The sequence below is a fragment of the Phocoena sinus genome, chromosome 4 (assembly GCF_008692025.1).
Source record: "Phocoena sinus isolate mPhoSin1 chromosome 4, mPhoSin1.pri, whole genome shotgun sequence".
In the NCBI taxonomy this organism is placed as follows: domain Eukaryota; kingdom Metazoa; phylum Chordata; class Mammalia; order Artiodactyla; family Phocoenidae; genus Phocoena; species Phocoena sinus.
In genome coordinates, this window is record NC_045766.1 from 102,630,583 (window position 1) to 102,653,231 (window position 22,649).

Below are 22,649 nucleotides of genomic sequence, written 5' to 3' on the forward strand. Positions count from 1 at the left end.
AAAGCCTCACCAAGTTTGTAGCAATATGTGTGGCAATAAATTATTTTTTTCCTAACATAAATTATGGAATGCCCATTTCAGCAGTTTAAATGCTTTGCAAAGGTTTCAAATGGTCAGTGTTAGCTTTTTGTGATAGTGGCTACCACGTATGAATAGTGATGGCTTGTTCTTTTTCTTCATTTATTCAAATGTGTGTGTGTATGTGTGTGTGTATGTGTGTGTGTGTAAACACAAATGTCTGAGATAGGAACCAAATTTAAAAACCTGTTACGATCGCATATATGTGGAATCTAGAAAAATGGTACAGATGAACCGGTTTGCAGGGCAGAAATTGAGACAGATGTAGAGAACAAACGTATGGACACCAAGGGGGGAAAGCAGCGGGGAGGGGGGGTGCGGGTGGTGGTGTGATGAAGTGGGCGAGTGGGATTGACATGTATACACTGATGTGTATTAAATTGATGACTAATAAGAATCTGCTGTATTAAAAAATAAAATAAAATTCAAAAATTAAAAAAAAACAAAAAACAAACCTGTTACGTTGTGTTGAATGTTGAAGTGACAAGGAACTTGTCTTTGAGATCTATATTAACAGACATTTTGTAAGAAAGGAAGTTAATGTGCCCCTGGAGCTACTATTTAAATGACTTTAGCTTTATGGTCTTTTAATGTGGGATCCTTCAGCCTGGAAATGAGGTAGATTTTCCATCCACTGACTCAAATCTGCTCAGCAGGGTAGCTTCCCCACTATCCTCTGAGCAGCTGTTAGTAGCAGGAGAAACAGCGTCCTGCAATAAAATTGATTGCTTTAACCTACACTGCTCTACAACCCTCACAGCTCCACTTTTTGTTGGGTCTCAGCACCTGCTCCCCAAAGCACCCGATCTTTTCTCCAATTGGTCTAAATGCAAACTCCAAAAAGAGAATGGCTGTCCAGTAAAACCATGATGTGGTTCTGTGAGAATTGTGAGGAATTGAATGCTTGTTATTGCCGAGGTCTTCATGAAGATAACAGGAAAGGTCTGCCAAGGCAGAGGTTTTATTGTGATTAAGATCTTAGTTCTAAATCAAGACATGGCAGCCAGTATCCCTAAATCATTCCTGTGTAGACGCTGGGGAGAAGGACAGAATGCATTAAGTGAATTTCCAGCAATATTGAGCCTTACAAAGTTCCCTGGTCTTCCTGGAAGCCTCACATGTGGATAAGTAACACCTACTTGATATTTCCTTTCAGATTCCTGAGGATCAGTTGTCAACCCTTTGAAATGTCCCTTTCAGTATAAGACCGGAGCTGGTATTGTCATAATTGGGTAACATAAGGGAAGCAGTTCAGTCTTAAGTGTCAAGAGTGATTGGTGTGATGGCAGAACTGTTAATCTTAATTTTAAAATGCCACAATACTTCATTTTAGTGATTAATAACTGTTGCAGTGTCTTTACATGGGATTCTGGTTGTACCTTACTCCAATTTAATGCCAAAATGATGTTCAGATCAACTTGCAGGCAACTTTTCTTGATGAAATGCTCTGAATTATTAATTCTTATCATAATATGTAGTCTGTGTGTTGTTGTGTCATGCTTGAAGACATGTAAGGTGATTTGCACATACATTTAACTTTTTTTTGTTTGGATCACAACTTTAAAATATTATAAAATTTGGAAAGCTAATTAATATAGTCATCAGATACAACTTTTTAAAAAAGTATTTATTTATTTATTTGGTTGCACCGGGTCTTAGTTGCAGCATGTGGACGCAGTTGCGGCACACGGGCTCCTTAGTTGTGGCATGTGAACTCTTAGTTGCAGCATGAATGTGTGATCCAGTTCCCTGATCAGGGATTGAACCCCGGCCCCCTGGATTGGGAGTACAGAGTCTTATCCACTGAGCCACCAGGGAAGTCCCCAGATGCAACTTTTAAAATAGTCTATCAATAACTTGGATATTTGGAACAGCTCATCCCTTCCCAGGCCATTTCAGTGAAATGTAGTTTTCAATTTTATTTTTTTAAGAAAAATAGGCTCCAAGTTTGGAGTTTAAAAAATTTATCCTAGAAAAAAATCATCATGAAATACACAGTAGTTGGCCAAGGCAAATAATAACAATAAAATAATTAGTTGGAGAAATATGTATCCAGTTTAGAGTGGAAACATGGAGTTTATTTCTCCTTCAAGTAGAACTATCTGCCTAAAACACTACAATAATTTTGCTACTTTGTAAAAACCAAAAAAGCATATGAGGGGTTAGATGGAAAAAGTATAGAAACTGGATTTGACCAGAGTTGTTAACATTACTCTTCGGGCATTCTATTTGGGAGTTCCTTGCACATAGCAGTGGGTTTTCTGAGAAGACAATTTGACCATTGACAGAATGATGTCACTCCCAAGACTGTCTCTTTTAGGAAACCATTATTTGCTTCAGAGTTCTTGCTTAACAGTAAACCCAGCAGGTTTGTTTGCTCCAGGTAATTTCACATTATCTTTGACTGAAACATTTGTATTAAAAAGTAAATATGCTGATATATTCAAACATAGAATTAAAAACTACAGACCATTCTTTATGTGTTTTTAATAAGGTCTTAAAATAGTTTAAGACTTACAAGTACATACAAATTTCATGTTAAGGTCATAATAAGAATATTCAGAGGTATGGGAATAAAGAATACCTTTTTGTGAATAAAATATTAATGATCTGATTTCTGGGGAGCAGACACCACTGCTGTAGAATCCCCTCATTGAAAACCATACAATGCAGTGTAAGTTGACTGACTTAAGTCGACCTAAACAAAATGTACTAGATATTATTCTAATTTGTCAATTTCAACGAAAAAGAAATCAAAGAGTGAAGTGGGTTGGAGTAAAATATTGGTAAGTTGAAACGGGTAGGGGGAGTTGGATTTGTTAAAGGTCTATAAGGGAAACTATTTCTGTAGCTATCTATTAATGCATAACAAATTATCCTGAGACTCAGAGGCTGAAAAACACAAGCATTTATTTACTTATAGTTTCTATGGGTCAAAAATTTGAAGGTGGCTTAGCTGGATGGTTCTGAGTCAGAGTCAAGTCAAGTTATTGTCTGGGGCTACTATCATCTGAAAATGTGACCAGGGCTGAAGGATCCACTTCTAGCATGGCTCAGTTACATGACTGTTAGCAGAAGGCCTCTATTCCTTGACGGTTTTCAACAAGAGGCCTCAGTTCCCAGCCCTATCGACCTCTATATGCAGTTACTTGAATGTCCTCAGGAATGATGCATATGTGATACATGATATGGCATCTAGCTTCCACCTTAGCAATTGATCAAAGAGAGAGTAAAGAAAAATTTGCAAAGTAATTATCTAACTGTGAAAATCACACACCATCATTTCTACCATGGTCTATCTGATGAAATCAAGTCATCAAATCCAACCCACACTCAATGGGAAGGAAATTAACCTCTACCTCTTAAAGGGAGATGTATTAACAATTTGTGGATGTATTTTAAAACTGCCTCTTTCTTTTACTTTTATTTTACTTAAAATTAAAAAATATATATACTCTGTTCTATCCCAAGGTTTTTTTTTTTTGTTTGTTTTTTTGTTTTTTTGCGGTAAGCGGGCCTCTCACTCTTGTGGCCTCTCCCGTTGCGGAGCAACAGGCTCTGGACGCGCAGGCTCAGCGGCCATGGCTCACGGGCACAGCCGCTCTGCGGCATGTGGGATCTTCCTGGACCGGGGCACGAACCCGTGTCCCCTGCATCAGCAGGCGGACTCTCAACCACTGCGCCACCAGGAAAGCCCCCAAGGTATTTTTTTAAACTTTTTTTCTTTAGTCATTGTTCCCAAAACTCAGATACATTACTACCTTAAAACGAGCCCCAAAATGCATAAATTCATAATTCATAAATTCATAGCTTTCTTATCTAAAGATACAAAGTTCCTAATTAAAATATTAAAATGTAAAAGAAAGTTTAAATTCTAAAACACATCAGGCAGCACGTCTGACTCATTGGATATAGAGACTGTATAAACCATGGAATGTTGATTCTGAGCCCTCAGAAAAATGACAGACTTTTGTAAAAAAAATCTGTGTGGAACATGTAGAGCGTGTATTTTCTACAGATTATAGAAATAAAATAACATGTTAAACTAAGTATTATTATTTGATAAACCATATTTTAAGGTTAGAATTGAGTACATATGCCTCAGAAAGGTATATGTCCTGTTTTGCTTAGGACTCAGTCCTATGTAAAATCACTGAATGTAATAATGTCCAAAGGCATTAAAGATGAATAATTCTAAAAGACTTTTCCCACCAATTTAAAGGCTAACAATTAATCCTTTTCACATATGCCCTGTTTATTCATATTCTCCTTTAAAGATAGTATTGTAGATCTTCACATTTTTTTTTTGCCATTCAATAATGAATAAAATTTCTGTGTCCTCAAAATTTTAGAATTATGCAATGCTATTCAAATGATGGAATGCATTTAAAGATATGATTAGTAAGCATTTTTTGCAAGATTGTAATTTGGCTTATTAAGCCTTTTAAAATAATGTTTTCACAGATAAATTGTTTCTACATGTGTATGAATAATTTCACCAATCTTTTACAGGCCAGAATTGTATATTTTTAAGTGGAATTTCTATTTTTTCATATCTACACAAGAATCAAAGTTATGTTAAGAATTAATGAAAAAAGATTTTAACAGTCATTAAGACCATAGGCTATGTTTTTGTTTTTTGGGTTTTTAAAAATTTAATTAATTTATTTATTGGCTGCGTTGGGTCTTCATTGCTGCGTGCAGGCTTTCTCTAGTTGTGGCGAGTGGGGGCTACTTTTCATTGTGGTGCGTGGGCTTCTCATTGTGGTGGCTTCTCTTGTTGTGGAGCACGGGCTCTAGGCACACGGGCTTCAATAGTTGTGGCATGTGGGCTCAGCAGTTGTGGCTCGCGGGCTCTAGAGCACATCTCAGTAGTTGTGGCTCATGGGCTTAGTTGTTCTGTGGCATGTGGGATCTTTCCAGACCAGGGGTTGAACCCATGTCCCCTGCATTGGCAGGCGGATTTTCAACCACTGTGCCACCAGGGAAGTCCCTAGGCTATGTTTTTTGATTAAGTTGTTTTGGGAGACAAATTGGAAAGTGAAAAAAAAAAGGCAAAAAATTAGAGATAATATGAAATAAAATGTACTCTTAAATAAAATTAAATAAAATGCTTTGTTGGGTTTTTAGTCCCAACAAGATAGCATGAACTTGTTTTTCTCTGTTCTTCCCCACTAAGTCTAAGTTAACCTCTGTACGTAGTTCAACAGACATTTCAAGGAGAATTCTAAAATGTGTCAAGAAAAAGGCCAACTGGTTTAAGACCTGAAAACTAGAGGAAACACATGTGGCAGGATACCTTCTGCCTCCCCAACAGAAGAAGGTCACTCAGACATGGTATTTTCTGACCCTAATTTAGCAATGGGAGCCAGCACAGGTAGACTTGTTCCTCCTCCATATCTAAAGGGAGTCCCTCTGTCAACATCAAATGAGCTATACACCACCAACAAAGATGGATTTCCACTAATAATAAGTGGTCTGGGTCTCCTCTCTTCTGCCAAGGGTCTCCTCTCTTCCACCAAGAGATAGTGAGGTTGTGAGAGGAACTGGCAACATGAGCACATATACAAAAAATGGCCTAGCCCAGGTAGCCATGTATACCCCTCTTCTACCCAGAGAGACAGGGGCATGTGGGCAGAATGGGCAGGAAAGACTAAGTCAAGACAAGTGGCTGGGTCATGGATCCTCTTTGTCTCTGAGGGCATGAAACTCTCCTGCCCCACCCACAGATATGGGGCAGGTGGGCAGAACTGGCAAGATGGACCCACTCACATAAAGTGGCCTGGCAGCAGAAGCCTCTTTGGCTCCACTGGCCTGAGACTCTCTTCCCTGTCTAGAGATATCAAGGTAGCCAGAGGCACCAGTAAGGGGGAACACTGCTATATTTCTCATCCACTAATCAGCCTACTGGAGAGATCACTTCCACTCTCCCAGGTAGTGCAAGCAGGGACCAGTGGGAGTCTCAGTAGCACTAGAAAAAGCAAGCAGACTGAAATAACATGACAAAGCCTTTGAATAATAAATTGACATTTGGAACTACAGCCCACAAGAGCAAACCAAGATCTGTGTGCTGAACCTAAACAAGATGAATGCCTGCTAAAAGAAAAGATTTAAATAGACCTTTAAAGATTAAATATAATGATATTATAATTTTCTGACATAATAAAAAAATGTCCATGATGTAATTGGAAATCACCCATCATACTAAGAACCAAGAAAATCACTTGCATTAGAAAAGACATTAACTAATGCTAATACAAAAATGAATCAGATGTTAGAATTATCTGACAAGAAGTGTAAAGCAGCATTTGTAAAAATGCTTTATCAAGTACAAATTCTCTTGAAACAAAGGAAAAAATTGAAAATCTCAGCAAAGAAATAGAATTCATAAAAAAGAACCAAATGGAAAATATAGAATTGAAAAAATACTGTAATAATAATACTTAAATAAAACCCTGGGACTTCCCTGGTGGCCCAGTGGTTAAGAATCTGCCTGCCAGTGCAGGGGACATGGGTTTGATGCCTGGTCTGGGAAGATCCCACATGCTGCAGAGCAACTAAGCCTGTGAGCCACAACAACTGAGCCTGTTTGCCAGAACTACTGAGCCTGCATGCCACAACTACTGAAGCCCGCGTGCCTAGAACCCGTGCTCCGGAACAAGAGAAGCCACTGCAATGAGAAGCCTGTGCCCTGCAACAAAGAGTAGTCCCCACTTGATGCAACTAGAGAAAGCCCATGTGCAGCAACGAAGAACTGACACAGCCAAAAATAAGTAAAAAAACAAAAAAAACCTGCTGGAGGGGTTCAGCAGTAGATTGGAGGGGCAGAGGATAAAAATAAGTGACCTGGAGGAAAAATAAATATAATGTACCTAATCTGAAAAACAGAGATAAAATAGAGTGAAAAAAAATTAAACAGAGACTTGGACCTGTGAGACAATACATAAAATACAACATTACTACCATTGGCTTCCAAGAAGAGGAACAATGGAGTGAAGCTGAAAGAGTATTTAAAGAAATAATGTCTGAAAACATCCCATATGTTGGTGACAGATACAAACTTACAGATCCAGGAATTTGAGCAAACTCCAAACAGGACAAACTCTTCTCAGTCTCTCTCAAAAAAAGAAATACACACCACACACATATAATTAAAAAAAATTTTTTTCTATTTATGTATGTATGTATTTATTTATACAGCAGTTTCTTATTAGTTATCTGTTTTATACATATTAGTGTATATATGTCAATACCAATCTCTCAATTCATCCCCCCCACCCCACTTTCGCCCTTGGTGTCCATACATTTGTTCTCTACACCTGTGGCTCTATTTCTGCCTTGTACACTGGTTCATCTGTACCATTTTTCTAGATTCCACATATATGCGTTAATATACAATATTTGTTTTTCTCTTTCTGACTTACTTCACTCTGTATGACAGACTCTAGGCCCATCCACATCTCTACAAATGACCCAATTTAGTTCCTTTTTATGGCTGAGTAATATTCCATTGTGTATATGTACCACATCTTATTTATCCATTTGTCTGTCGATGGGCATCTAGGTTGCTTCCATGACCTGGCTATTGTAAATAGTGCTGCAATGAACATTGGGGTGCATGTTTTTTTTTGAATTATGGTTTTCTCTGGGTATATGCCCAGTAGTGGGATTGCTGGGTCATATGCACAATTTAAAATTTTAAGACTAAAAACAAAGAAAAAATCTTGAGAGCAGCCAAAGAGAAACAACACTTATATATAGGGGAACACCAGTTTATATGACAACAGATTTTTCATCTGAAATCCTGGAGACCAGAAGGAAGTAGCACTTTTTTCAGTGCCGAAAGAAAAGAATGGGCTATCATGAATTTTATATGTCGTGAAACTATCCTTCAGGAATGAGCGGAAATGAAGACATTCAAAGATGAAAGAAAACTAAGAGAATTTTTCCCTATCAGACACATTCTTAACATTTCAAACAGAAAGAAAATGATAAAAGAAAGAATCTTGGCGCATCAGGAAAGAATAAAAAATAAAGGAAGTTGCAAAAGTTTGGATATGCACAATGGACATCCTTTACTTCATGAATTTTATAAATCATATTTGATGAGGGAGACAATTATAACACCATCTGATACTCCAGCAATGATACTTAAAGATGGGGAAAGCAAAGGCATACCTTAATGAAAATGAGGTTTCCACAGTTCACTCAAAGTAGTAAAATGTTGATATAGACAGACTTTTCAGTCACATATGTATATTGTAATACCCAGAACAACCACTAAAAAACTTAGAGATATACTCAAAAACTGTATAATTAAGTCAAGATTAAATTCTAAAAAATGTTCCAATAACCCACAGATGGCAAGAAGAGAGATACAGAAGAATGCGAACCATAGAAAATAGAAGGAAAAGAAAAGGTAAAGCATATCAATAACTATCTGAAATGTAAATGGTCTAAATGCACCAAGCAAAAAACAGACTGAGTAGATTAAAAAAGTGACCCAGCTCTATGCTGTTTACATAAAATTCAAATCAAATTCAATGACAAAATGTGGTTGAGAGTAAAATGATGGAAAAAGATATACTATGCAAACATTAATAAAATTTAAAAAGCAGGAGTGGTAATATTATTAGATAAGTAGTAGTTACTAGAGACAAAGAGGGACAGTACATAATAATAAAAAGATTAATTCACCGGGAACACATAATGATCCTAAATGTGTACACATCAAATAACAGGGCCTCAAAATACAAGAAGCAAAACCAAATAGAAATGAAAGGAAAACTATACAAATTATAGTTGGGGACCTCAGCATCCTCTTCTCAGCTACTGATAGAAATATGAACACAAAAATCAGCAAAGATGAAGAGGATCTGAACAACAGTCAACCAACAGGATCGAACTGACACATATAAAAAAGAGTCCACCCAATAACTGATGAATATTTATATATTTTTCAAGCACTCATGGCACATTCATTAAAATAGCTTGGGCCACGAGACAAGACTCAACAAAATTAAAAGAATTAAAACAAGGGCTTCCCTGGTGGCGCAGTGGTTGAGAGTCCGCCTGCCGATGCAGGGAACACGGGTTCGTGCCCCGGTCCGGGAGGATTCCCACATGCCGCGGAGCTGCTGGGCCTGTGAGCCATGGCCGCTGAGCCTGCGCGTCCGGAGCCAGTGCGTCCGGAGCCTGTGCTCCGCAATGGGAGAGGCCACAGCAGTGAGAGGCCTGCATACCGCAAAAAAAAAAAAAAAAAAAAAAAAAAGAATTAAAACAGTGTAGCATGTTCTCTGACCAGAATGTAATCAAACTAGAAATCAGTAACAGAAAGAAACCAGGAAAATCTCTAAACACACAAAAATTTAAAAATACTTTAAAATAATCCATATGTCAAAGAAAATGTAGGAAATACATAGAACTTAATGAAAACAAGAAAGTAATTTATCAAAATACATAGGGTGAGGCTAAGTAGTGCTGAGAGAATATGTTCCTACCTAAAGAAACTAGACAAAAAAGAGTAAAATAAATCCATAACAAGCAGAAGAGAGGAAATCATTAAAAGTAGAAATCAATCAAATTGGAAATAGTAAAACAATAGAGAAAATCAATAAAAATCTGGTTATTAAATCAGTAACATGATGTACTTCTAGCAAAACTAACAAAAATAAAAAGTGAGAAGGCACAGATCATCAATATCAGGAATAAAATATAGGATATTACTACAGATCTTACAGTCTTTCAAAAATTAAGAGGATGCTATGAACAACTTAATACTAATAAATTAGACAACTTAGAATACTCAGCAATAAAAAGGAACAAAGTATTGATATATGCAGCAACTTGGATGAATCTCCAGAGAATTATGCTGAGTGAAAAAAGCTAATTCTGGGCTTGCCTGGTGGCGCAGTGGTTGAGAGTCCGCCTGCCGATACAGGGGACACGGGTTCGTGCCCCAGTCCGGGAAGATCCCACATGCCTTGGAGCGGCTGGGCCCGTGAGCCATGGCCGCTAAGCCTGCGCATCCGGAGCCTGTGCTCTGCAACGGGAGAGGCCACAACAGTGAGAGGCCGGCGTACCGCAAAAAAAAAAAGGCTAATCCTAAAAGTTTACATACTCTATATAATTTCATTTGTGTAACATTTTTGAAATTACAACATTTAGAAATGAAGGTCTCATTTTAGTTACCAGGGAATAGGGATGGTGGAGGATTCGTAGGTGGATGTGAATCTAATAGAGTAACAAGAGGAATCCTTTTGGTAGGAACAGTTTCCTGACTATAGTGGTAGATTCTATACATATGAAATAATATAGAGAATGAAAACACACATACACACATAAGTGAATAAAAGTAAAATTGGGAAAACCAGTATAAGATAAGTGGATGATATCAATGTCAATAACATGATTGTGATATTATAATTTCAAAATATTACCCTTGGAGAAAATTGTAAAATGTACATAGGATGTCTCAATATTATTTTTTACAATAGCATATCAATGTACAATTTTCTCAAATTTTCAATGAAAAATGTACTGATGCTAGAATTTTAAAATAGCCGTTATCTTCAGAGATGCCATTTACCTGTTTTTTATCTTGATGCCATGATTTCCTACTTATTCGATCCAGTTAACCATTCTCTCTTCCTTCTTCCTAACCATCCTACTTTTGGTTCTATGTTATAATTTTTCCTCTATTTCCAAAATTATAAAACTATGTATGAAAAATTTTAAACTGAAAAAGAAGTATTAGACGAAACCCTTGAATGTATTCACTGCAAAAAAAAAGTAACATTAATATCTGGTCAGTATTTCAAAATCAAATATTCTCATTACTTTTCAAGCTGGCATCCCTTTATATTGCCAAGAAAACTTTGTAAAATAGTCCTGGCCAAGTTTATAACAGTGAGTTCTAGTTCTTATTACCTATGTGACTACTTTCTTTGGGAAAATTTTTCCTTAATGTCAATTCACTGCTGTTACTATTACTTATTGTTTATTTTAACAGAAAAGAGGAAAGAACATTCTCATGCAAGTTAAAACAACCGGTATGGAAACTCCAGCTTAGTAAAATTCCAGTCGTGACCCTTTTTTATCATGTGATCCATAGTAAAAAGTTTGTGCTTCTACTTAATATTTTAGTCAATGAGTGGCTATTGATGGCTTTGGGACAGTTATGTATCATAATTCATATTTGTGGGCTCAACGTAAATAGAGAGATGGAGAGAGTCCATTTAAGAGGCTGTTGCTAAAGAGTAGGTGAGGTAGATTGCCAACATAAAAAGAGATTATTCCATAGACAGTACAACCCTTAACATTTTTTATTTTGGTTAGTTTAAATTTATTTCCAAATTCCCATTTAAAACATTATTTTTATTTTTTAATTTTTTAATATTAATTATTTATATAATTAATTTATTTGGCTGCACTGGGTTTTAGTTGTGGCATATGGGATCTTCATTGCCTCGTGTGAGATCTTTGTTGCGGCATGTGGGATCTTTTTATTTTTCAGTTGTGGCATGCAGGCTCTTAGTTGCAGCATGTGGGATCTAAACCGGACCAGGGATTGAACCTGGGCCCCCTGCATTGGGACCGTGGAGTCTTAACCACTGCACCACCAGGGAAGTCCCTAAAACATTATATTGTTACTTGTTAAGGCTTTAGGTAGTAGTTTGAGTAGTTGAAAATTAATACTACAGTAAAATTGATGTTAGGATAAATAATAGTATAGATGCTAAAATGCATATTTCTTTGAGATTATGAGTGTGGTTTAATTCTGGCTGGATATTAGAGATAGATTTATATTAAAAGATTTCTGGATATTCCTCAAAAGATCTAGAATTTTATATCTTGTAACTCTTGTGATGTTTAGGGAATGCAAAAGTGGAAATTTTCGCCATTTGTTTATAATGCTTGTTTGTAAGAGAACTATGGAAATTTCACAGAGGCTGACAAGCCTGTGATTTTCATGGAAGATAAAGCATCATGGAAGGAGAGCTGAACTTGTTCTCCATCCTAATTGAAATGTCTCCTGTGGCTTCTCTTCTCTGAAGTCTAGGTAAGCTAGACTTAAAGTCTACTTACCTAGATGTGGTGGCTCAAAGCCATCCCCAAATTCCCAGACCTCATTTCCTTGTGGAGTTCCATATTCTAATTTAATCACCATGGTGATGGCCATGGTTATGGCCTTTTTTGATGCATGATTTCTCCTGCTCTGGTCGCCCCTGCAAGTGTAGTCCAGTAACATATTTTGACTTTTTTTTTTTTTTTTACCATGAGTTATACCCTCCTTGGAAAGCCCATCTTTTTACACCTTTATTGTATTGAGGTGAAAATAGTGCTTCTTGGTTATATTCTTGATCACTTGATGGGTAGAAGGCATCAAATATATTAGTCCTGCACACACTGTACACCATTTTGCTGACCCTGCTTGATGGGGGCAGAGGATTTCATATTAGCCATTTAGTTGTGTTTTTCTATTTTGATGGAAGCATAACTACTCATATACTTTATTGTGTTTCCACATGATGTGCTAAGTGGTATGGACACCAAATTATTGACTCTGAGTTGATCTAAAACACATATGCTCTCAGACATAAAGACACATATGTGGTCTGTGGTGCTGAAAGTTTGAGAAGGCTTTTGTTGTGGCCCAGAAACCTAATGCAGCAGAAACTGGCTTTTGTTACCGTGGTACAGTTAGCCATTATTTGCTTAACCTTAGGGCTTCATGGGCTGAACTGCCCAATATCTTTGCTCCTTCAGCCTAAGAGAGGTTAATATTAGCACCCATCTCTTCTAGCATGGCAGATGGTGGAGATCCCCAAACTTCAGGCTTGCCCTTGCTTGCCCATCAGACATACTTCCACTGCCTGCCAGCTGTGGTGACAGTTAACTAGAGGGAAAATAACTTTACAGAAATCAAGTCTTGGAATGTGACCAACCTTGGTAGTCTAATCAAGAACACAGGATAAAGGATGGAGGAAGTAGTGTGACACTCACGAGTGGAACATAGACTTTGCAGCCAGACCATTTGTTCAAATCCTGGTTCTGCCAGTATCTGTATCACTTTGCATAAATTATTTACTTTCTTTATGCATTATTTTTGTCATTAAATATTTAATAGTGCATACTCCACATGATTATTGTAACGATTAAATGAGTTCCCATAAGTAAATCACTCAGGACATTTGCTGGCATGCTTTAAGCCCTATGTAAGTATTTTCTATTATTAATAGAATGCACAGCATATCTTTTTTCATTCTTTCACTTTTCTATTGCAGGACACAACACACCATTCAGACTTACTATTCCACAATAATTCAAGCATCCATGTATATTTTTATAACAGAATTTTAAAAAATCAAGGATCAATTCTCTTTACGTCTCAAAGTATTCTTTTATTAAGAAATCATAGACTGTTGTGAAGTGTGTTAACCAAGATGGCAGCTCCTATTAGGCACAGATAACTTTTGCAGGTGATAGTGAAGCTGAGAGAAAAATGAAATACAGATTGTCTCAATATTATACATTTTAAATATAGTCAGTTACCAAATGTCTCTTTCCTCTCCTTTTTCCTAGACCCTGGAATCTGTGCTGACTGAGCCCATCTGGGAAAGCACAGCAGCCAGATGGTCATTGTGAACTGTTGGGGAGGCCCCGAGGCAGTGAGAGTGAGTTTCAGAAAAGAAAGCTCTTTGGGACACAGTGAATACAGGCCTAATTTATATTTTAGGGCTTTAGAAGGATATTAAGGCCAACAGCGGCATGATTTTAAACTGCAGTTGGGAGGGTTTTTTGTCTTTATGCCAGTGGAGCTGAATTATAAGTTTGGGGAGTTTTGGAAGTGTGAAAAGATGCCATAGAAAGGAAGGGATGATGAATAATTGTGTAGCTGCACAGATTTTACAAACAGTATGTAAAAGGATTGAGGTTAAAGAGCCTCATCAAAGCAATGCCCTCTTCAATTGGTTATTGTCACAGGGATTATGACTTTAGGAGAGGTATAACCAGCAGGGGATAAAGGAGTGACATTCTTCGTCCTTTTTATGCCAAAGCACTTGAACAATTGATAACAAGGGATTAGAGACTGAAAATATATTGTGGTTTTGTTCTATTCAGACTAGTGTCAAGGTTGAAGAGACATGGTTCATGAACTTGAGAAGCATTAGTGCACTTGTTATGCAGTATCCGCAGACCTTATGTGTCTAGATTCCTAGCAAATACCATGATGACAAAAATTAGTTCTGGTCTAAGTTAATCAGTAAATCAGATACAGATACTCATCTGGCATTTCAGACATGGATCTTAATCCTCCCCTCATCTTTTCTTTATTAGATGGCATATATTAGATTTACTTATTTCGCTGAAGATTCCTTTTCCTATGGGAGATGTCTCATAAACACATGATGAAGAATTCTGGAACAATAAACTGAAGCTCAGTCAACGCCAATGTACATGAAATGTGCCATGAATGTATATCATATTTTTCCATGCTTGGTGACTGTAATTACCATTCAACCACATTTTGCAATTCACAGTTGCCTCAGATTGTTAGTTTGTGACTGACTCTATCATGACTATTATAGTTATCCAATCATTAATTAACAACCCATATGTGTTGAGGACCCATATGTGCTAGGTGTAAAGGGATGCAAAGAGGAACACTCTTCCTCCCTTCAGGCATCTCACTCTCTAGTAGGTTGGAAATAACAAAACTTATCATACAAAGTGTTAAATGCAATGATAAAGATAAGTTTAGGACGTTAAGATAACCCCTGTCCCTTTGAACATAAATTGGGTTATAGAGAGGCAGAAAATGGAAATGGGTGTATGGGGCAAATATAAAACAATATAATATGTGAAAGCTTGTCAGAGATTTCTGAACTAGTGATATAACTTTAGGATTCATACAAGTAGCTGGATAAAATTCGCTAACAAGTGGCTTCCAGTTGGGATGTAGAAGGCTTTGAAAGATTTTCAGTCCTGTTGCATTAGTTTTCTCTTGCTGTGTAACAAATTGCTCCCAACCTTAGCGGCTTAAAACATTTATTATCTCACATACTTTGTGAGGGTGAGGAATCTAAGTTGGTTTAGCTCAGTGGTTCTGACTCAGAGTATCTCTTGAGCTTGCAGACAAACTGTCACTAGTGTCGGCAGTCATCTTAGTCTCCTCTGGTAGAAGGTCCATTTCCAAGCAGGCTCATTCACATGGCTGTTGATTGGATTCTGCAGTTTCTCTACATGTGGGCATCTCCGTAGGCTGCCTGAACGTTGTTAGAAGATGGAAGCCTGTTCCCACAAAGCAAGTGATCTGATTAAGAGAGTGAGCCAGAGAGAGTATCCTCCCCAAGGTGGAAGCTGCAGTCTTTGGGGACAGGCCATCACTTTTGCCATATTTTAGTCTTCAGAAGTGTGTCCCTAAGTCTCGCCTACACTCAGGTAGATGGGAATTAAATTTTGTCTCTTGAAGGGAAAACAGTTTGAAGAATTTGTGGACATATTTTTAAAGCTATCAAATTGCTGTAACAACAAGAAATCCTCAGTAAACTAAAAATTTATGCTTTCCTTTAAAGTCCCTGGAAAGCTGTGGATACATTGAAATCTGAAGAGACTAAGTTCTTAAAGGGAAAATGTTTTCTAACAAAACTGAAAGTCAAAGGATTCTTCTGGAGTCAGTTGATGAAGTTGGGGTAGGGATGACACTGATATTTTTTCTTAAGTACTTTCTCATTTTTCCTTGAACTGATGATTAATCATAGAGAACCTGTCATTATCTCTCTTCAATTAATCAAGATAGTTCAGGAGTAGCCACCTAATTCCCAGCCCTTTTTAAAATCATTTCCGTGGTTTCTTTCTAGTATTAGATATATTGTAACAGCCATTTGGGCCCCTTCTAGCAGTATGACATCCAAGTTTACCACTAGTGAAATTTTTAACCATTGTACTATCATAGGATGTCAGGGGCTATCCACATTCTACAAACTACTGGTGTTAGGATTCTCATGGCTAGAGTAGCCATCATCTGTGAAGGGCATGGTCACCAGGGGAACAGATTCCTCATGGATGAGCCACCCCACCAAAAATTCTACAGGAATTAGCTGAAGGAAGGTGACTCTAGAATGGATGATAGAGAAGGGGGATGATTAAGTATCAGGTTTTCTAGCCAAGGACCAACCCTGAGGACTGTGCATTTGGATGACCAAGGTCTGCATACAAGGGCCACAGGAACAGACTTGCATGACAAGAATGCTGACATCAGCCAAAGGCTGAGCCAGTCCTCTGAGATGCTAATGATAGGGGGCACAGAAGCATCTTCCAGGGCCATCCAGATTTGCCTCTCATCATTACATTGTAAAAATGTTTGTCCTTCCAATATTATTCTAAAAAAACCAGTATGAATTCCTAAAACTCCAGCAGGTTATTTATAAAAATTCAACTTATAAAGTTTATATGGTACCACCTTTTTTTTTTTACTTAAGAGAGGGAGCCTACATCCTAAATTATATATATACTATATAAATACATAATAATAAAAATGATTTGGCACTCGGATAGGCATAGCATAGAGATCACTGGAATAGACTGGAGAAGGGCTCCTTGACCTCAGTATTATTTATATTTTGAGCCAGATAATGTTGGTGGGGGTTGAGGTGGGGATGTTCTGTGCAATGTAATAGGTTTAGGCCTCAACCCACCTAGTCCAGTAGGACCCCTCCACCCGCCCCAAGAAAAACGTTCTCTGGGTATTTCCAAATGTCCTTTGGGTGGAAAATTGCACCTAGTTGAGAACCACTGGACTAGAATGCTCAAAAATAAAGCTATGAAAAAAAAAAAGCTGTGTATTATGAAAGACCCTGTTGTTGATGAAATTGGCAGTATAAACCAGTGGGGGAAATGGTTAATAGATGACATTAAGAAAACTGGCTCATATAGAGTAAAATAAGGCTGGATACTTTGGTGGGCTGAATAATGGCTCACTCACAGATTTCTGTGTCCTAATCCACAGAACCTGTGACTATTACTTTACAAAAGGGGTAACAGGGGGACTTTGCATAGCTTAAGGATTTTGAGATGAGATTACCTTGGATTATCCAATGGGTCTGATGAAATCAGATTATCCAATGGGTACTTATAAAAGATGAAGTGAAGATGAAAGCAGAGAAATTTGAAGATGCTATGCTACTGGCTTTGAAGGTGTAGAAAGGGGACATGAGCCAAGGAACATAAGGAATGCAGCTCTAAGGATTGAAAGGACAAGGAAATGGATTATCCTCTAGAGCCTTGAGAGTGAGCATGGCTCCACTGACACCTTGATTTCAGCTCAGCGAAACCCATTTCAGCTTTCTGTCCTTCAGAACTGTAAGAGAATAAATTTTCTACTATTTTAAGTCATTAGTTAGTAATAGTTTGTCATAGCAGCAACAGGAAACTAATACAGACATCTACCTCCATATAATGATGAATGCTAAAAGGATTAAGACATATACATAAATTAATAAACAGAATAAAGCTAGTTGCAGAAAATTTTGGAAAATAACTCTTTGGGTTGGGAGGGAGTTTTTAACTAAGATCTCTAAAGCATAAATCCTCAGGTAAAAACAAATACATTTAACTATATCTAAAATTTCATTCAGTGGACAGTGAATGGAGGAACTATTTACAAAATCTGGACAGAGCTAAGGGGCAACGTTTGATGAAGCATCTGGTGTTAGCAACACTGGGTAGCTTGTATCATTCATAGGTCTGAAGGGACCAGAGGAAGGAATGGTTATCAGAAGAACTGCACTTGTGTTAGAGGAATGCAGCTACTGCCAAATCATGGTCTAGAAGGGAGGAAGTTGGAGGAATAACTTTTCCCTCCATCTCTCCTCCTGCCCTCCAGTCTCATGCTGGTATTTCCCACTGTCTGGAAACCAGCAGGCAAAATAGGCTGATAGAAGCAGTCCATCACGGTTAGTTTCTTAGGTCACAAAGCAGAATGGAGAAAATTGACAGTTGATCGATAGGGGCATAAAAAGATCATTTAGCACAATTGAAAATATAATTTATATTCCTAAAATTATACCTTAGAAAAATAACAGATGGATGAAAGATTAAAAAATATATATTTCAAAGTGAAAAATTAACAAGTAGTGACATCAGTGAGGATTGTAGAATAAGGAGCTCTGAAAAGCCTCTTGTCCATTAATGCAGTGAGAGCATTGGTAAAAATGATCGAAGTCAACTTTTCAGAACTTTGGAAATTAACCAAAGGCTTGCAAAAATCTGAGGAGCATTTATTGAAAAAAAAAAAAAAGGCTAAATTGCAGAAAAAACAGTGAGCTTGGCGTTTTGCCTTTCTGTAGTCCCATCTCCCTCTCTCCAGCTCTGCAGTCGTCTTGAAAACCAACAGTTTCACAATGTTAGTCATTATGAAAACCTCCTGTAGCCAAGCACCCATTGAAGGGAGCAGAGGAAATCTGAGGCTCTCCGAAAGCTCCGTCCCCAGAGAACGGTCATTATCAGATCTGTCTGGCAATTCCCTGGAAATCCCCATTTGCAGGGCTTGTATTTATTTAACTTGATTTACAACTCAGTTATTGTGAACACCTTTTTCCTTGAAGCATTTGTTGTAAACAATCAGTGGTAATTTTAAAATTTTGAAGCTGCCTGAAGTGGTGATAACAGTTGTGATCAACAAGAAGCTGAACAAAAATCTTAAAAGGAAATGCTGGGTAATGAAATGGCCAGAAAAGGCTTTGGAAAACCTTGAAATAATTTTGGGAGTCTAGAAGGCTGCATACATATGCAAGGCTGTATGTATGTCTAAGAAAGATCTGAGAAGTCTCTGATCTCTCATCTTTGATGGATCCTGAAGCTCTGTGCAAGCAGAAAGTAAACACTAAAGCAGAATTTTGACTGCTAGGTAGATCACTGAAGATGTGCCACAACACACAAACATAGCCCTTTGGTGAAATGCTTCAAGGCATTTAAGGACATTTCTGTTTAATCACTAGATGACCATTAAACTAATCAAGCAGAGGCTTAAGTGCTAAGTGGCTACAAAAAAATACATACGTTACAAAATGAGTTCAAGAAAATCACTAAACACACGGCAGCAGCAGCAACCACAACAAAAATCAGCTACCACAATGTGGATGGGTGGGATCTGAATTGACACATTATATGATTTAAAGTATCTAGATCACAATTTACAAAATCAAAAGACTTGTACGAAACAAGAAAATATGGTCCGTATGCTGGAGGAAAAAAATCAGGCAATAGAATGAAAGGGTCCCCAAGGAAGTCCAGACATTGGAGTTACTAGAAAAAACTATCAGCATTTCTAATATGTTCCAAGAACTAAAGGGAACCATCTCTAAAGAACTAAAGGAGGAGGAGCTTCAAGATGGCGGAGGAGTAAGACGTGGAGATGACATTTCTCCCCACAAATACATCAGAAATACACCTACACGTGGAACAGCTCCTACAGACCACGTGTTGAACGCTGGCAGAAGACCTCAGACCTCCCAGAAGGCAAGAAATTCCCCACGTACCTGTGTAGGGCAAAAGAAAATAGAAAAAACAGAGACAAAAGAATAGGGACAGGACCTGCACCAGGGGGAGGGAGCTGTGAAGGAGGAAAGGTTTCCACACACTAGGAAGCCCTTTCATGGGCGGAGACAACAGGTTGCGGAAGGGGGGAGGCTTCGGAGCCATGGAGGAGAGCGCAGTAACAGGGGTGCTGAGGGCAAAGCGAAGAGATTTCCACACAGAGGATCGGTGCCGACCAGCACTCACCAGCCCGAGAGGCTTGTATGCTCACCCGCCGGGGCGGGCGGGGGCTGGGAGCTGAGGTTCCAGCTTCGATCCGATCGAATCCCAGGGAGAGGACTGGGGATGGCTGCGTGAACACAGCCTGAAGGGGTTAGTGCACCACAGCTAGCTGGGAGGGAGTCCGGAAAAAAGTCTGGACCTGCCGAAGAGGCAAGAGACTTTTTCTTCACTCTTTGTTTCCTGGTGTGCTAGAAGAGGGGATTAAGAGTGCTGCTTAAAGGAGCTCCAGAGACGGGCACAAGCCGCAGCTATCAGCATGGACCCCAAAGATGGGCATGAGATGCTAAGGTTGCTGTGGCAGCCACCAAGAAAAGAAGCCTGTGTGCAAGCACAGGTCACTATCCACACCTCCCCTCCCGGGAGCCTGTGTAGCCCGCCACTGCCAGGGTCCCATGAACCAGGGACAACTTCCCCAGGAGAACGCACGGCACCTCAGGCTGGTGCAACATCATGCTGGCCTCTGCTGCAGCAGGCTCGCCCTGCACTCCATACCCATACCTCCCCCCAGCCTGAGTGAGCCAGAGCCCCTGAATCAGTGGCTTCTTTAACCCCGTCCTGTCTGAGCGAAGAACAGATGCCCTGAGGCGACCTACATGCAGAGGCAGGGCCAAATCCAAAGCTAAATCCCAGGAGCTGTGCGAACAAAGAAGAGAAAGGGAAATTCTCCCAGCAGCCTCAGGAGCAGCGGATTAAATCTCCACAGTCAACTTGATGTACCCTGCATCTGTGGAATACCTGAATAGACAACGAATCATCCCAAACTGAGGAGGTGAACTTTGGGAGAAAGAATATATATATATATTTTTTCCCTTTTTCTCTTTTTGTGAGTGTGTATATGTATGGTTCTGTGTGTGATTTTGTCTGTATAGCTTTGCTTTTGCCATTTGTCCTAGGGTTCTGTCTGTCCGGTTTTTCATTTTTTTCCTTTTTTTTTTTTAGTATAGTTTTCAGTGCTTGTTATCATTGGTGGATTTGTTTTTTGGTTTGGTTGTTGTCTTCTTTCTTTTTTTAAAATTACTTAAAAATTTTTTAAATAATTGTTTTTTATTTTAATAACTTTTATATTTAATTTAATTTTATTTTATCTTTTTCTTTCTTATTTTCTCCCTTTTATTCTGAGCCGTGTGGATGACAGGCGCTTGTTGCTCCAGCCAGGCATCAGGGCTGTGCCTCTGAGGTGGGAGAGCCAAGTTCAGGACATTGGTCCACCAGAGACCTCCCAGCTCCATGTAATATCAAATGGCGAAAATCTCCCAGAGATCTCTATCTCAATGCCAAGACCCAGCTCCACTCAACGACCAGCAAGCTACAGTACTGGACACCCTATGCCAAAAAACTAGCAAGACAGGAACACACCCCCAGCCATTAGTAGAGAGGCGGTCCAAAATAATAATAAGTTCACAGACACCCCAAAACAAATCACCAGATGGAGACCTGCCCACCAGAAAGACAAGATCCAGCCTCATCCACCAGAACACAGGCACTAGTCCCCTCCACCAGGAAGGTTACACAACACACTGAACCAACCTTAGCCACTGGGGGCAGACACCAAAAACAAAGGGAACTACGAGCCTGCAGCCTGTGAAAAGGAGACCCCAAACACAGTAAGTTAAGCAAAATGAGAAGACAAAGAAACAAATAGTAGATGAAGGAGCAAGGTAAAAATTCACCAGACCTAACAAATGCAGAGGAAGTAGGCTGTCTACCTGAAAAAAAATTCAGAATAATGAGAGTAAAGATGATCCAAAATCTTGGAAACAGAATGGAGAAAATACAAGAAATGTTTACCAAGGACCTAGAAGAACTAAAGAGCAAACAAACAACCATGAACAGCACAATAAATGAAATTAAAAATTCTTTAGAAGGGATCAATAGCAGAATAACTGAAGCAGAAGAAAAGATAAGTGACGTGGAAGATAAAATAGCGGAAATAACTACCACAGAGCAGAATAAAGAGAAAAGAATGAAAAGAATTGAGGACAGTCTCAGAGACCTCTGGGGCAACATTAAATGCACCAACATTCGAATTATAGGGGTCCCAGAAGAAGAAGAGAAAAAGAAAGGGACTGAGAAAATATTGGAAGAGATAATAGTTGAAAACTTCCCTAATATGGGAAAGGAAATAGTTAATCAAGTCCAGGAAGCACAGAGAGTCCCATACAGAATAAATCTAAGGAGAAATACGCCAAGACACATATTAATCAAACTGTCAAAAATTAAGTACAAAGAAAACATATTAAAAGCAGAAAGGGAAAAACAACAAATAACACACAAGGGAATCCCCATAAGGTTAACAGCTGATCTTTCAGCAGAAACTCTGCAAGCCAGAAGGGAGTGGCAGGACATATTTAAAGTGATGAAGGAGAAAAACCTCCAACCAAGATTACTCTACCCAGCAAGGATCTCATTCAGGTTTGATGGAGAAATTAAAACCTTTACAGGCAAGCAAAAGCTGAGAGAGTTCAGCACCACCAAACCAGCTTTACAACAACTATTAAAGGAACTTCTCTAGGCAGTAAACACAAGAGAAGGAAAAGACCTGCAATAACACACCCAAAACAATTAATAAAATGGGAATACAAACATACATATCAATAATTACATTAAATGTAAATGGACTAAATGCTTCCACCAAAAGACACAGATTGGCTGAATGGATAAAAAAACAAGACCCATATATATGCTGTCTACAAGAGACCCACTTCAGACCTAGGGACACATGCATACTGAAAGGGAGGGCATATAGGAAG